This window comes from Mauremys reevesii, linkage group 1, assembly GCF_016161935.1.
Source record: "Mauremys reevesii isolate NIE-2019 linkage group 1, ASM1616193v1, whole genome shotgun sequence".
Classification (NCBI taxonomy): Eukaryota; Metazoa; Chordata; order Testudines; family Geoemydidae; genus Mauremys; species Mauremys reevesii.
The window spans coordinates 202,998,999-203,012,267 of NC_052623.1; the positions used below are offsets into that span (position 1 = coordinate 202,998,999).

A 13,269-nucleotide genomic window follows, 5' to 3' on the forward strand; every position below is an offset into this window, starting at 1 on the left:
CCACCATCAACCTCAGCCTGAACCAAAAATAATTGATGGACACAAGATCCATTGTCTACAGCCAAGCACTGGCATCTGCTCTAACCCCACAGACAGAGACCAACACCTACAAAATCTCCACCAAGCATTCTCAAAACTATATCCAGAAGCCTCCTACTGCAAGACAAACCCAAGAAAGAAACCAACAGGACTCCACTGGCCATCACATACAGTCCCCAGCTACCCTCCAGCGCATCATCAGGGATCTACAACCCATCCTGGACAATGATCCCACACAGACAACCTGCCAACCTGAAGCATATTATCACCAGTAACTGCACTCCGCACCATAGTAACTATAGCTCAGGAACCAACCCATGCAACAAACCTCGATGCCAACTCTGCCCACATATCTACACCAGTAACACCATCACAGGACCTAACCAGATCAGCCACACCATCACGGTTCATTCACCTGCACGTCCACCAATGTAATATATGCCATCATATGCCAGCAATGCCCCAAACTGGACAGTCTCTAAGGAAAAGGATAAATGGACACAAATCAGATATTAGGAATGGCAATATACAAAGGAGAACACTTCAACCTCGATCTTAAGGTGGCCATCCTGCAGCAAAAACTTCAGGACCAGACTTCAAAGAGAAACTGCTGAGCTCCAGTTCATCTGCAAATTTGACACCATCAGCTCAGGATTAAACAAAGACTGTGAATGGGAACCAGTTTCTCCTCTCAACTGCTAGAACAGGGCCTCATCCTCCGTTATCTCTAGCTTGCTTCTTGCTTGCATATATAAACCTGCCCCTGGAAATTTCCACCACTTGCATCTGAAGAAGTGGGTATTCACCCACGAAAGCTCATGCTGCAGAACGTCTGTTAGTCTATAAGGTGCCACAGGATTCTTTGTTGCTATTCAGTCTATGATTTTTAGTGTCTAGCAGAATTATGAATTTAAGCTCCCAGGTTCGTCTTTTGAAAGTGTTGTACAGCTTTCCTTTGAGGATGAGGACTAAGAGCAGGTTGTTAGAAATGTGCCCGTAGCCATACCATAAGGAACTGCCCTGTGTGTGGGCAAGAATGCTGAAGATGTGGCAAACACAATCATTTTGCTGAAATGTGCAATTCTGGAAAGGAAAAGTCCCATGGCAAACAGATGTTTACCCTCACAGAAGCAGATGAGCATTCATAAGAGCTGTTCCTCCGTATACTGAGTACTGAGCCTCCCAAGGATGAGTGGAATGTGGATTTGCTCATTACTGATCACAAAACCGTGAGTTTTTAAATCCACAGCCACAGGCCAGTGTTATGTCTGTAAAATTATACAACATTTTAAGGGCCAAACCACTTCACAGCTTGAGTATCGATAACCTATTCAGCAGAAAACCTGCAAGTATGTGGTAAATGCAACTTGGACTATGTGTATTGGGATACAAAATTTGCTGGAATTTCAGGTAGTAGAATCTGACTCATAAACTATACTGGGCTGATAGGCTGTGACAAGTTTAAATTTAGTGCCAAGAGAATGGTAAAGGAAGAACCAGAAGGACATTGGGATATATTTCAAGAATACAAGGGGGTATTTGAAGGTTTAAGTGCTTTCCAGGTAAGCACACCATAAAGATGAACTCACAAGTACCGCCTGTAATTCATGCACCTAGAAAAAGTTCCAGTGACATTAAGGTACAAAGTAGAAAAATAATTGCACCACATGGAACAGCTGTAAGTAATGACAAAAGTGCAAGAATCTGCAAAATGGGTCAATTCTATAGTAATTGTAGACAAACCAGGCTGAGATGAAATAAAAGTATGCTCGGATCCAAGACATATGGATAAAGCAATATGAAGGAAACATTTTCAATTGCCTTTAGTAGGAGAAATCACCAGAAAGTTAGCAAAAGCTGCAATTTTCACTGTCTCAATTGCCAGTAGTGGATTTTGGTAAATACAGCTGGATGACAACTTTTCTAGACTCTGTATGTTCAACACACCAATGGGCAGGTACAGGTTCACCAGATTTCCTTTGGGGATCTGTTCAGCTCCCCAAATGTACCAGCGTGATCCATCAGCCATTTGAAGGTTTGAGGTGCTGAATATTATATAGATGACATGCTAGTGTGGAGAAATACCAGCTGAGAACATGATGAAAGGCTCTAGAGCATTCTAGAAGGGTGTCATGAAAGGAACCTATGACTGAACAAGAGCTAATGCAAATTGGCTCTGACAGAGATAAAATATTTGAGGCATCACTTGACAAAAGAAGGTGTAAAACCTGGCAACTGAAACATTTCTGCAATAACTGAAATGGCCACACCAACCAGCAAGGACGAATTGCAAAGATTTTTTGAAGTGGTTACTTACCTTGGGCAACTTTATCCCCTACAAGTCAACAGCAACAACTCCTTTAAGACAACTGTTGGGAAAAGATGCCAAGGCATGAGGTGAAATATGAACACTTGAAATAATTGCTTACAAGGGCACCCGTGCTGAAGTACTTTAATGTCAAAGAACCAGTTAGTGCATCAGCGGATGCAAGTTCTACCAGATTAGGTGTTGTATTGCTGCAAAATGGAGCTCCTGTTTCTTATGCCCCTAAAGCTCTGACAACTACACACCAGAGCTATGCACAGATAAGAAAATAAATGTTGAAAATAATGTTTAGTATTACTCAATTTCATCAGTTTATCTACAGGAAAAAAAAAGTAGCTCTGGAAACAGACCACAAGCCTCCTGAGGCCATTTTCAGAAAAGCTTTGCACAGTGCTCCACCAAGGATTCAAAGGGTATGGCTACACTTGCAGCTGTACAGCGCTGGGAGTTAAACCTGTCTTCATACAGCTGTGTAGGGAAAGCACTGCAGTCTGTCCACACTGACAGCTACCAGCGCACTCTCGTGGCCATAGCTGCAGTGGCATTGGGAGCGGTGCATTATGGGCAGCTATCCCAGCATTCAAGTGGCTGCAATGTGCTTTTCAAAAGGGAAGGGAAGGGTAGGGTGTGACAGAGTAAGAGTGGGAGTGGATGTGGATTTTTGGAGCCGACACTGTGTCAGCAGCTGCAAGTTCTGAGCCCCCTCACTCACTGAAGGCAAACAGTAACTGTTTTTTTCCTCACAGACCAGATAAGCAGCCACGCCAAAACAGACCCCTCCCCTCTCCCTCCCGCCCCCCTGTGCTGCTTCTCTCCTCAAGCTCCCTCTCTCCCCCTCTCTTCAAGCAAACGCTAGTTGTGGGCGTTCCAAAGGGAGCCCCCTTCCTCTGCTCATTCACAGCAAACAGTGGCTGTGTTTTGTTTTGTTTTTATAAGCAGCTCCAGGCGCCCCAAGTTCACAACAAAACAAACAGAGGCATCACAACAAAACAAAGAGAGTTATCTTTACTTAAAAGGATGATGGAAAGCTTCTGGAGGTCAGTTACAGCGTACTAAGATTATTCCCTGTTTACACTGGCACCCCAGCACTGCAGCAGCAGCGCTATACTCTTTAGTCCTCTCGTGGAGGTGGAGTACAAGCAGCGCTGTAGCCATGGAGATACAGCGCTGTATGTGCCTTGCCAGTGTGGACGGGGAGTGAGCTACAGCAGTATAAAGCCACCAACAGCGCTGTAACTCTCAAGTGTAGCCAAGGCCAAAGATAGTTGCTAACATTTCTTAATATTAACAGGAAATTAGATACAGCCCAGGGAAAGAGTTAGCAGTTGCTGATGCTTTGACAGGCAGGGATACTCACCACTATATTAATAAGGAAAGGGGCAAGACTGGGAACTGCATGGATCTCCAAGGAACCAGATATGGTCAGTGTACACCATACCATGGGCCCCAGCAGGCAACAACACCCCTGGCCCTCTTCTGCTTCCTAAAGGCTTTGGCCGCAGCAACAAACAGCCCTGGGAAAAGCCCTGGCCCTCCTCACCTGCCCTTGCCCAGCAGGACGCCTTTTCGGGCCTACACAGCTCCTCACACAACACCCGACTGGGACCTTGCCCTCACCTACCAGCTCAGCAGCACCCATTTTCCTCAGAAAAACCTCCTCTTGCCACCCTCCCCCTTCCACACTTCAGACTCACCTCATCGCAAACTCACCCACGGCCCCTTTGGCTTTTCAAGCGCCTCTGGAGGGACGCAGCCTCCCAGGCACGCAGATCCTTCCATTCAACGTGCATTGGATGAACATTTGAAACCAGGGGCGGCTCTAGCCATTTTGCCGTCCCCAAGCACAGCGGCATGCTGCGGGGGGCGCTCTGCCGGTCGCCAGTCCCGCGGCTCCGGTGGACCTCCCGCAGGCACCCCTGCGGGAGGTCCACTGGAGCCGTGGGACCCGCGGACCCTCCGCAGGCATGCCGCCGAAGGCACCCTGCCTGCCGCCCGACCGGCGACCGGCAGAGCGCCCCCCGCGGCATGCCGCCCCAAGCACGCGCTAGGGCCTGGAGCCGCCCCTATTTGAAACACAGCCCTTTCCAGGAGGGAATGTGCTGCTTTTGGACCCTGGCGTACAGCAAGAATTCCTGGTACTCTTTTTCTGATGGATGAACCCCACTGACTTTCCTTTACCCAGCAGAAATTAAAGACCGGCTGATGACTCTCTGCAAATGGACGCAATCAGGCTGAGCCACTAGGCATGTGGCAAGATATCCCCTCCCAAAAAGGAGATGCCATGACTTGGAGTCGAACCAAGGTTGCTGCAGCCACAGTGCAGAGTACTAACCACTATACGATCATGGCCAGCTGCTTGTTGATGTAATAACTAGACAGAACATGTTCAGCTCTGTGCTCACGGGGTGGCCACTGACCGCACCCGCAGCCACAGGTATTTCTCAAGTCTCCCCATTACTGTCACAGTCCTCATGCCCCTGGACAGCGTATTTCCCTTTGCGACTCTGAAATGTGACCCCACATGCAGGTCCTGAAGCTGACTGGGGCAACCCCCTGGGCCCTGCGCTTTGGCGGTGGCGGGCCCTGTGTTTCAGGGGGATGCGGGGTCCAGGGCAGCCCGGGGGATTAGCAGGGGGCCTGGCACCGGCAGCAGCAAGCAACCCAGCCCCAGCCTGTCCCGCCCCGCCAGCTCCTGGCATCACTTGGGGGAGGGGAGGTGGAAGCAGCAAAGAGGCAGGGCAGGGGCAGGGCCTGGGGGAAGCAGTGGAATGGGGGCCGAAGCAGGGGCGGGAAGAGGCAGGGTTGGGTTTGGGGGAAGGGGTGGAGTGGGGTGGGGGCAGGGCGGAGGGGGGCAGGCTGGAGCCGGGGTGCCCGCTGCTGCCGGCGCCAGGGCCCCCACTGCTGCCAGCCCTAGGACCCCTGTTAACCCCGCAGGCTGCCCTGCACCCCGCATGCCCCTGAAACGCGGGGCCTGGGGTGGTTGCCCTGGTCTGCCCTATGGATGGGACGGCTCTGATTAAATATAAGCCCAAACACTGGTGGAGCTGGGCTAACACTCCTGGATATCGGTGGGCACCACGGGCTCATATAACTCACTGCCTATGCGTGACATGCCCAGCCCAGGAGGCTGCCTTTGGGGGCTACACAGCTCCTCGCACAACACCCGCCTATAAGAGGAGCTGCTGCTAGCAGAGCTTCTTATCATGGTACTCAGGAGGAATGAGCTTGTTGTGTTTGAATGTGCGCTGGGCTCTAAGAGACCTGCTCTGCCCGTATCACGGGGCTTTACAATCCGCGCTGTGCCACAGCTCCTTGCTCCTGCACCGGGCTTAACCGCTTTCCCTGGAGCAGCAGCAGCAGCAGCACCCCGAGTTAACCACACGCCTCGTCGCCGCTGCTCCATATATATATATATATATATTTCATTATTTACGTTATCCCTTGGCGGGGGCTGGGAGGTGAGCGGACTTACAGCTTCCACCAGCTGCCCCACGTCGGCATCCCCTGGGCAGCGCTCCGCAGCGGAGGGAAGAAAGCGGAGTCCCCAGGCACCGCATCAGCTCCTGTTGGGGTGGGGCGGGAGACTTCGCTTCATGCCCGCGAGCCCCGGGCCAGGGACGCAGTGGGAGGCGAAGGCGGACAGGAGAAGTTGGTGGGGAAGACGCCGGTATAAAGACTCATTTCCCCGCCCTGCAGGCAGCGCTTAGATCCGCCCCACCAGGTCCGCTCTTGGGTGCGGGTGTCTCACGCTACAGGGGCGCTTGGGCAGCAGGTACCCTGCGCGCTTCGCCCCTTCCCATTGCTAGAGCTCGGGGGGGCCCTGGCTGCCGTACGGGAGCCCGTGCGAGGTGTCAGTCACCGGCCCTGGGGGTAGGCCGGGGAGGAGTCAGCTGGGCGCAGGCTGTAGCGCTCTGTGCTTTGTGTTAGGGAATTTCAGAGAGTAGCCGGCCGGAAACATGTTAAAGGAGATTATTGAATAATCACTGACGTGGCCGTTTCCAGAACAAATCATGAAGGTACTTTTAAAGCGAAAGGTCATTTCAAAGCAGCTATAAGTGGAGTGCAGAAGGGGTGAGCTGCTGTCCCCCCCGCCCTCGGGAATCCCCCCCCCAATGCTGGCAGGAGCTGTGAGACCTGTTCGCTTGCCACTGATGTGCGCGGGAGTCTTTCTCCGGTCCTCAAAGGGGTAACAGCGCTGCTTTGGCTGGATGAAGTGACACAGGCTGACAAATCACCCCCGATACCGTGGCTCTCTTCAGAGCTAAAAGCGGCAAGGAGTTGTGCACGCCTGGCCGGTTAGCTCAGTTGGTTAGAGCGTGGTGCTAATAACGCCAAGGTCGCGGGTTCGATCCCCGTACGGGCCACAGCTTTTGCGCTTCGGGCATTTGCCCTTTTCGTTTCGCTCGGGGGACAGGAGGAAACAAACAAGCTGCGTGGAAGGGACAGGACTCCCGGACACGCTCCCGGTGCAGTCACCTCGCCGCCGCTAACCAGAGACGGGAGCGCGGGGCGCTGACCCCCCGGCTCGCTGCGGGGCTGGGGCGGGGGCAGCCAGGCAGGCTCCGCTCCGGCCATAATTAACCTGCTTTCGCGCCCAGCAGCCTGTAGCCCCGGGAAACCCACATTCACTCCGGAACTGGGGCCGGGCGGGGAAAGCGGCCCGTTGCCCAGCCCCCTGCACCTCCTGCCAGGGACCCCCCCCCGGCCCGGGCTAGCGGGGCGGGAAGGGGCTGAGCTCGCCCTGTACCCGCTGCCCAAGACCCTTTGTAAGCGGGGGCACTCGGGCCCCGCACGTGGGTAGGGGGGGGGCGCTCTACACCCGAGTCTTGCGGCAAAAGCGTCTGACTTTTTTGGTTTCCCTTTTTGTTCCGTGCAGATGTTTGTTTCCGCCTGTCCCCAAAGGTCAATGAAAAGGTTTCCACCTTCCTCCCCCCGCTCCGTCCCTCCCAGGGCAAATGCCCGAAGCGCAAAAGCTGTGGCCCGTACGGGGATCGAACCCGCGACCTTGGCGTTATTAGCACCACGCTCTAACCAACTGAGCTAACCGGCCAGGCGTGCGGAAGGGCTTCACGTGTGTGTAGTTCAGGAGAGCAGGACAAAGGTCTTTCAGGGCAAAAGTTGATGTGCCTATGCCATTTTCTGAATCACTTTACTACACTTGAAACACTTAAATCACGCGTTGAGGAGCCTGTTGCTGAAGAAATACATGAACTCACGCACATGAATTGAGTGAGCACAGTTAGTTACTAACGGCGCTGGGGGACCGGTTGACACGGGGAGGTGGCCCATTCTCTTGTAAGGGTTTGTGAGAAAAGCTCAGTGAAGGGTGTTTAGAACGTATCAGCCTGGGATGAGGCAAAAATGCAAGAAGAATTTAGCCCTTAAAGTGCCTGGATAATCACCTAGAGGGAAGCAGTTAACCCTGTGCAGTAAGTAGTCGTGGCCGAGTGGTTAAGGCGATGGACTAGAAATCCATTGGGGTCTCCCCGCGCAGGTTCGAATCCTGCCGACTACGTGTCATCTTTAGCTAATTCCGTTTTTGTTACCTGTAGGTTTATTGCCTCTCGCCCCTGACACAGGAGTAAGCAGCCGTTCTCAGTTCCAGCTGCCTCTCTCAAAATCCTCATCATAAATTTATCATGCATGACAGCAGCAAAATTACACTCTAAAATAAGAGTCCTGGCGAGAGGCTCCGTTGAGAGGATTCTGTTAATTTAACCTCAGGGCCAAAGCTGGCAAAGGGAAGCCCAGGAATTCAATGGAAAACAAAAGCAAGAACGTGAGGGATTAGAACAGGTAGGTCTGATCTTCGCCGGGACCCCCCCAGGCGCTAGCAGAAAGTATAACTCCTCGGATTCACCCTTTTATCTCCCTGGAGCAGCTGGCAGCCTGAATCCTTTGTTGCATCCGAAGCAGTGGGCTGTAGCCCACAAAAGCTTATGCTCAAATAAATGTGTTAGTCTCTAAGGTGCCACAAGTGCTCCTGTTCTTTTTTTGAATTCTTTGTCTGAGTTGCCCCTTTAACAATGTCACTCCCCACTCCCCTCCTTTGCTTGCTTTGCAGCAATTGCCCTGTCCTCCTCACTGCTTAGGGGTGAACCCCTTGCTTGCCCCTCAGCTCACCTCCGAGGGACAGAAATGGCATTTGCAGACACAGAATGACGAGTTACTGGAAGGACACGGGAATTAAAAGCCACGTGCAAAAACCAGTAAATATATTGGGCTCAGCAACCTTTAGCCTTTGGGCATCGGCATTAGTGGCCCCTATACGCCGCACTGGGCACTCTGGCTCAGCTGGTTAACGCGTCTGTCTAGTCCCTCTCGTTTGCAAATGCCTGGAGACCCCCCTACAAGCACAGCGGCAAGGCTCACGCCTTGGCTGGGGAGACTCGCCCCCCCTCACAGCTTACTGTACGTACCAGTCGAGGCAAAGCAACACAGGTGAGCTGCTTCACTAGGCATTTTCAGATCCGACCCTGTCTGGGAGAGTCAGGGGGTCGCTAGCACTCAAGCAAACCCTGAGCTAGCGAACGAGCTACTGAAGCGCTGTTTCACTGCTTGATGATCATTTGTAGCCCAGCCAAACGTTACTGAGATAGCGTTTCTCCTAGCCAAAGGTTTCCTCTGTCCTTGAGGCAGCAGCAGGGGCTTGCCCAGCTGTGGCTATTGCCTCCTTACGTAGCAGGCTATACATCGCTTAAAGCACAAGGCGAGACAGGAATGAGCGGTGAAGCCAGGATTGTGACCCTAGGAGGAGACTGAAATTGTGTTTTGGTCTTTCCAAAATAAAAAGCAAATGAAATTTTATTTCCTGCTGTAACCAAATAATACAAAACGCGCCCAGCGAATCAAACCCTCAACAGAGTCATTATTAGCACCACACTTGAACTAATCGAGCTATCCAACACCTTCCTGTCGCTGCCTTGTTCAGCTCACAAGAGGGCAAAGCTGTTTCCGGTCTATTTCCTTGGCATCAGGAGTGATGTCACAATGGCATCTGCTGGGGATTTTCTGTTACTTTATTAATCATGAATGGTGAGGCGAAAGTGAATAGGGAAGGGTTATTTTTCGCGTCACATAACACAAGAACCCAGAGCCACCCCTTGAACTTAATATGCAGCAGGTTTAACGTATACATAAGGAAGTACTTCACCCAATGCACAGTTAACCTACGGAACCCATTGCCAGGGGATGCTGTGACAACCGAAAGTATAATTTGGGATTAAAAAAAAGAATTTGATAAGTTCATGGAGTCCACTGGTGGCTATTAGCCAAGATGGGTAGATAGGCAACCCCCGGCTCTGGATGTCCTGCTGACTGCTAGAAACTGGGCCTGGACGAGAGAGAAAAGACCACTTGAAAATTGCCCTCTTCTGTTCACACCCTCTGAAGCATATAGCAGGATACTGGTCTGGTTGGATCATGGATCTAACCCAGTGTGGCTATTCTTATGTTAAGTTTAAAATGCTCAGACTTTTTAGCCCACAGTTCACAACCTGAGTGAAAACATTCTCACCTTTCATGATGTCACAGGCGTGACCCCCTCATTGTTAACTGCATTTAACTTAACAACCCTCCCCAGCCCATGTCCCCTTAAGGTGGCAGCAGGTCAGGCAGCCATTATCTCATAACCTTTCCCCAGCAGTCCCTAATACCCATGCCCTTGCAAAGAGCACCAGTGGATTATGACTAGCCATGGCTGCATGCTACGCTCCCTGAGCACAAAAAGCTGATCCCGCTCCAATCCCTCACCTAGAGCTACCATTGTGTTTCTTAATGCCTCTCTCCATAATACAGACGGTCTTACCCTCCCACAGCCTAGTCTCTTGCCTTAATGCAGAAGTCTCACACACCATTTGGCACACGCTAGACTTCCAAATACAACCCTGCTGCCAGGGTTACACTGCTATTGTTATTTGAGAAGCCAGCTCGGGCATATTTACCTGATCTGCAGTTGCACCTCCTGACTGCTGTGTAGACATATCCTCAGAGATAACTTTTTCCATGCTGGTCCTACCAGCTTTAGCTACTCTTGCAAAATAAGAACCCATATTTTAGCTGATGAACCAATGGTACAAGTGCCAACGTAGGTAGCAATCAGCAGATTTGCCTGAGTAGCTGGTGAAAATCCCAGGGCACTGTCAACACTAGTGGATTAACAGTGGTCCAACTTACACCATTAATGACCAGTGTAGGAAGACAGTTATTAGTTTTGCTGTTGTAAAAACGCCAACTGAGAGCTGGGAAAGCCTAAAATTCTACCTCACCTGCTTGGCTTAGATTGACAATTAAAAGGTCTGTCTCTCATTCTTCTTATTGTACATCAACCACGTTCCTTCAGCCAAGGCTCTTGATGTGCAGATTTTAAAGAATGTGGAGGAAAATATTAAATCGCATTTCTAGAGAGACAGATTTCTATATTCAAAACTTTTGAAACCTTAGAATATTGCTTCAGAGAGCAAATTCAAGAAAAAGAGAGCTCTGTTGTCAGAAGTGGGATTCGAACCCACGCCTCCAGAGGAGACTGCGACCTGAACGCAGCGCCTTAGACCGCTCGGCCATCCTGACAGCTGTGAAAAAAAAGTAGCTCTACAGGTAGAAATGTTTAATGGGTTCATCCTAATTATATTTTTCTTAGTATTTAGATTCCTCAATGAGCTATGTACTTTTTTCTAAGCTCTCTCCCTCAGTAGCAAATTCTAGCAGGGCAGATTTCCGGGTACTGCTGTCACTTTGTGACCTTCTCCTCTCACACATTTCCATACGTCTTCCGGAGTAACATACAGTATATATGTGTATCGCTTCGTAAAAATAAGACAGTTCATTGTGGGTTCCTAGTATAGAAGATACTAGGGTTGGTTTTGTCACTCACATAATTGATACAGGCATACTGACTGCTCTACCCGGCCTGATTATAGCTCACAGGACTTAGATACTTGGGATGTGAAACATTCAGTGACATTAGGAAGCACCTTTCCTTTAGTGCTAGATAATTGATTACTTTCTGCTGTTCAGAGCACCGGGGATTCAATTCATCCTTCAAATACAGTAACCAGTCACTTCCTGGCACATATTCAGTCATTGTCACCTGCAAATCGTTACTTCCTATAAGATTTGGTACTGATTTAAAAATGTTTACTTAAGACCTTTAGTGATCGTGGCCCTGGCATGGACTAGTGTGTTCTGCATTATTTCTACTTAACTGCAGAAAAAGATTCCAGGGGAGTACTATCAGAATTTCTATTAAGAAGAGATCACTTATCGACAACGTAGATAGAAAAATGAAGACATCCCTCAGAGCCAATTCAAACCTACAATTAATTCAGCCTTTTGTTTTATAAGTAATAGTAAAAAATGAAAGCAAGGTCTCATTCATAATTTTTCCACTACTATTCATTAGAATATCTAGATAACATCAGGGCTCCTATACATGGACTGACATTTGTGTTAGTGACAGTTTTAGAAAATAAATATCTTGCTCCTACCCTTTGTGCCTCTAACACAAAAACCTGCTTTATTATGACCATTACTGAGGACAAAATCTAAAAAGTTAGTATTTGATCGTTATTGTCAAGTCCCATCAAACATTATTTACTCTCTACTGCTCCTTTAATGATATTCAAAGGCTGCGTCTTTTGCCTGCTTGTTTTTTAAACTGAAATATAAAGAAAATCACATTCTCAAGTTTCTTGTTGCTGGAGGACTTTGGCATCTTGGGAAATATCACTACAGATCAGGGCCGCCCAGAGGTGGGGCAAGTGGGGCAATTTGTCCCAGGGCCCCCCACAAGAATATAGTATTGCAACTTTTTCTTATGGAAGGGGCCCCCAAAATTGCTTTGCCCCAGGCCACCTGAATCCTCTGGGCAGCCCTGCTATAGATATCAACCATAGCTCTGACTACACCTGAAGGCTTTCCAGCCACTAGCTGAGTGGGGAGAGGGTGTTTCTACTCACGACTTCCCCGGCCAGTTGCTAACCTTGTCAGGCAGGTCTTCAGTGGCTCAACCCTCTAGCTAAGTCACACGTAGTCAAAACAAGACACATGAAGGTGTAAAAGGTCCAACAGGGCCTGTCCCTGTGCCCTTGTTACTGTCTTGAGTCCTGTTTCTGGACTCAAGCCTCAGCCCCTTCTAGGCTAGCTTTAAGTCTATGTCTGCCCTGGTATAGAGCACCGCCCCCAGGGCTTTCTCCCTAGAGAGTCTTTAAGTCCTGCCTTCGCTTGGGCCTCTAAACAAGTCTTATTCCCTTCTTGGGGCTTAGCACACCCTGTCAGTGGCTGGTGGAGGGACCTGAGCCTGCCCAGCATTCCAGGTCCCCACCCAGGGATCATACAAGTATTAGCCTGTGCTGCTTCCTTTAACTCCATTGCTGCTTCTGCAGTCCCTGAACCACTTCCTCTTCACCCTTAGCTCAGGGCTAAAGTTCTTCCTTACAGAATGCCAATGTCACCAGAACCCATCTTCTGGTTCTCCCTTGAGCTCCAGCAAGGAGCACCTTCCTCACTCCTCTGGTCCCTGCCAGGAACTGATCTGCTCCTTTTACCTCAGCCTGCTTCTTTGCAGTCTTTCTAGGCAGGCCTGGAGCACTCACCTTCACTGCTCCTTTTTCTGAGGAGGGATGTGGCAGGACTGCAATGCTTCCAGCAGGGGGCCTCAAAGAGGAGGGATGTGGCAGGATCTGCTCAGGCCCTGCAAGGCTTCCAGCAAGGTACACCCTAGGCCAGTGGTCCTCAACCTTTTTGTGGCCAGTAGCATATTCATGTTTTCAGAAGAGTCTGGCGGGCGCCAACAATTTTTCGAGGCTTATTTTGTATTTGTACATTAAATAATATGAAAAACATCATATTTAATATACATAATATATGAATCCATAAGATAAAAAGGGTAATTTTACATGTAAAAG

General features: G+C 49.9%; 1 long non-coding RNA gene and 5 other non-coding genes across 6 annotated transcripts in view; 2 read left to right on the top strand and 4 right to left on the bottom strand.

Moving 5' to 3' along the window:
* Positions 1-5,904, bottom strand: part of LOC120381902 — a 14,498-nt gene extending 8,594 nt beyond the window's left edge. The window contains exons 1-2 of the long non-coding RNA XR_005588179.1: positions 5,838-5,904; positions 2,357-2,408 (exon numbers count right to left, since the gene is read on the bottom strand). This is a non-coding gene — a long non-coding RNA (uncharacterized LOC120381902). The remainder of the gene's footprint in view (positions 1-2,356; positions 2,409-5,837) is intronic.
* TRNAH-GUG lies at positions 4,643-4,714 on the bottom strand. The gene has a single exon. It is a non-coding gene; the product is annotated as a tRNA-His (tRNA).
* Positions 5,905-6,655: 751 nt separating the features above from the next.
* On the top strand, positions 6,656-6,729 carry TRNAI-AAU. Its single transcript has one exon. It is a non-coding gene; the product is annotated as a tRNA-Ile (tRNA).
* A 612-nt stretch (positions 6,730-7,341) lies between these two features.
* TRNAI-AAU lies at positions 7,342-7,415 on the bottom strand. The gene has a single exon. It is a non-coding gene; the product is annotated as a tRNA-Ile (tRNA).
* Positions 7,416-7,798: 383 nt separating this feature from the next.
* Positions 7,799-7,880, top strand: TRNAS-AGA. The gene has a single exon. It is a non-coding gene; the product is annotated as a tRNA-Ser (tRNA).
* A 2,970-nt stretch (positions 7,881-10,850) lies between these two features.
* Positions 10,851-10,933, bottom strand: TRNAL-CAG. The gene has a single exon. It is a non-coding gene; the product is annotated as a tRNA-Leu (tRNA).
* Between the last annotated feature and the right edge of the window lie 2,336 nt (positions 10,934-13,269).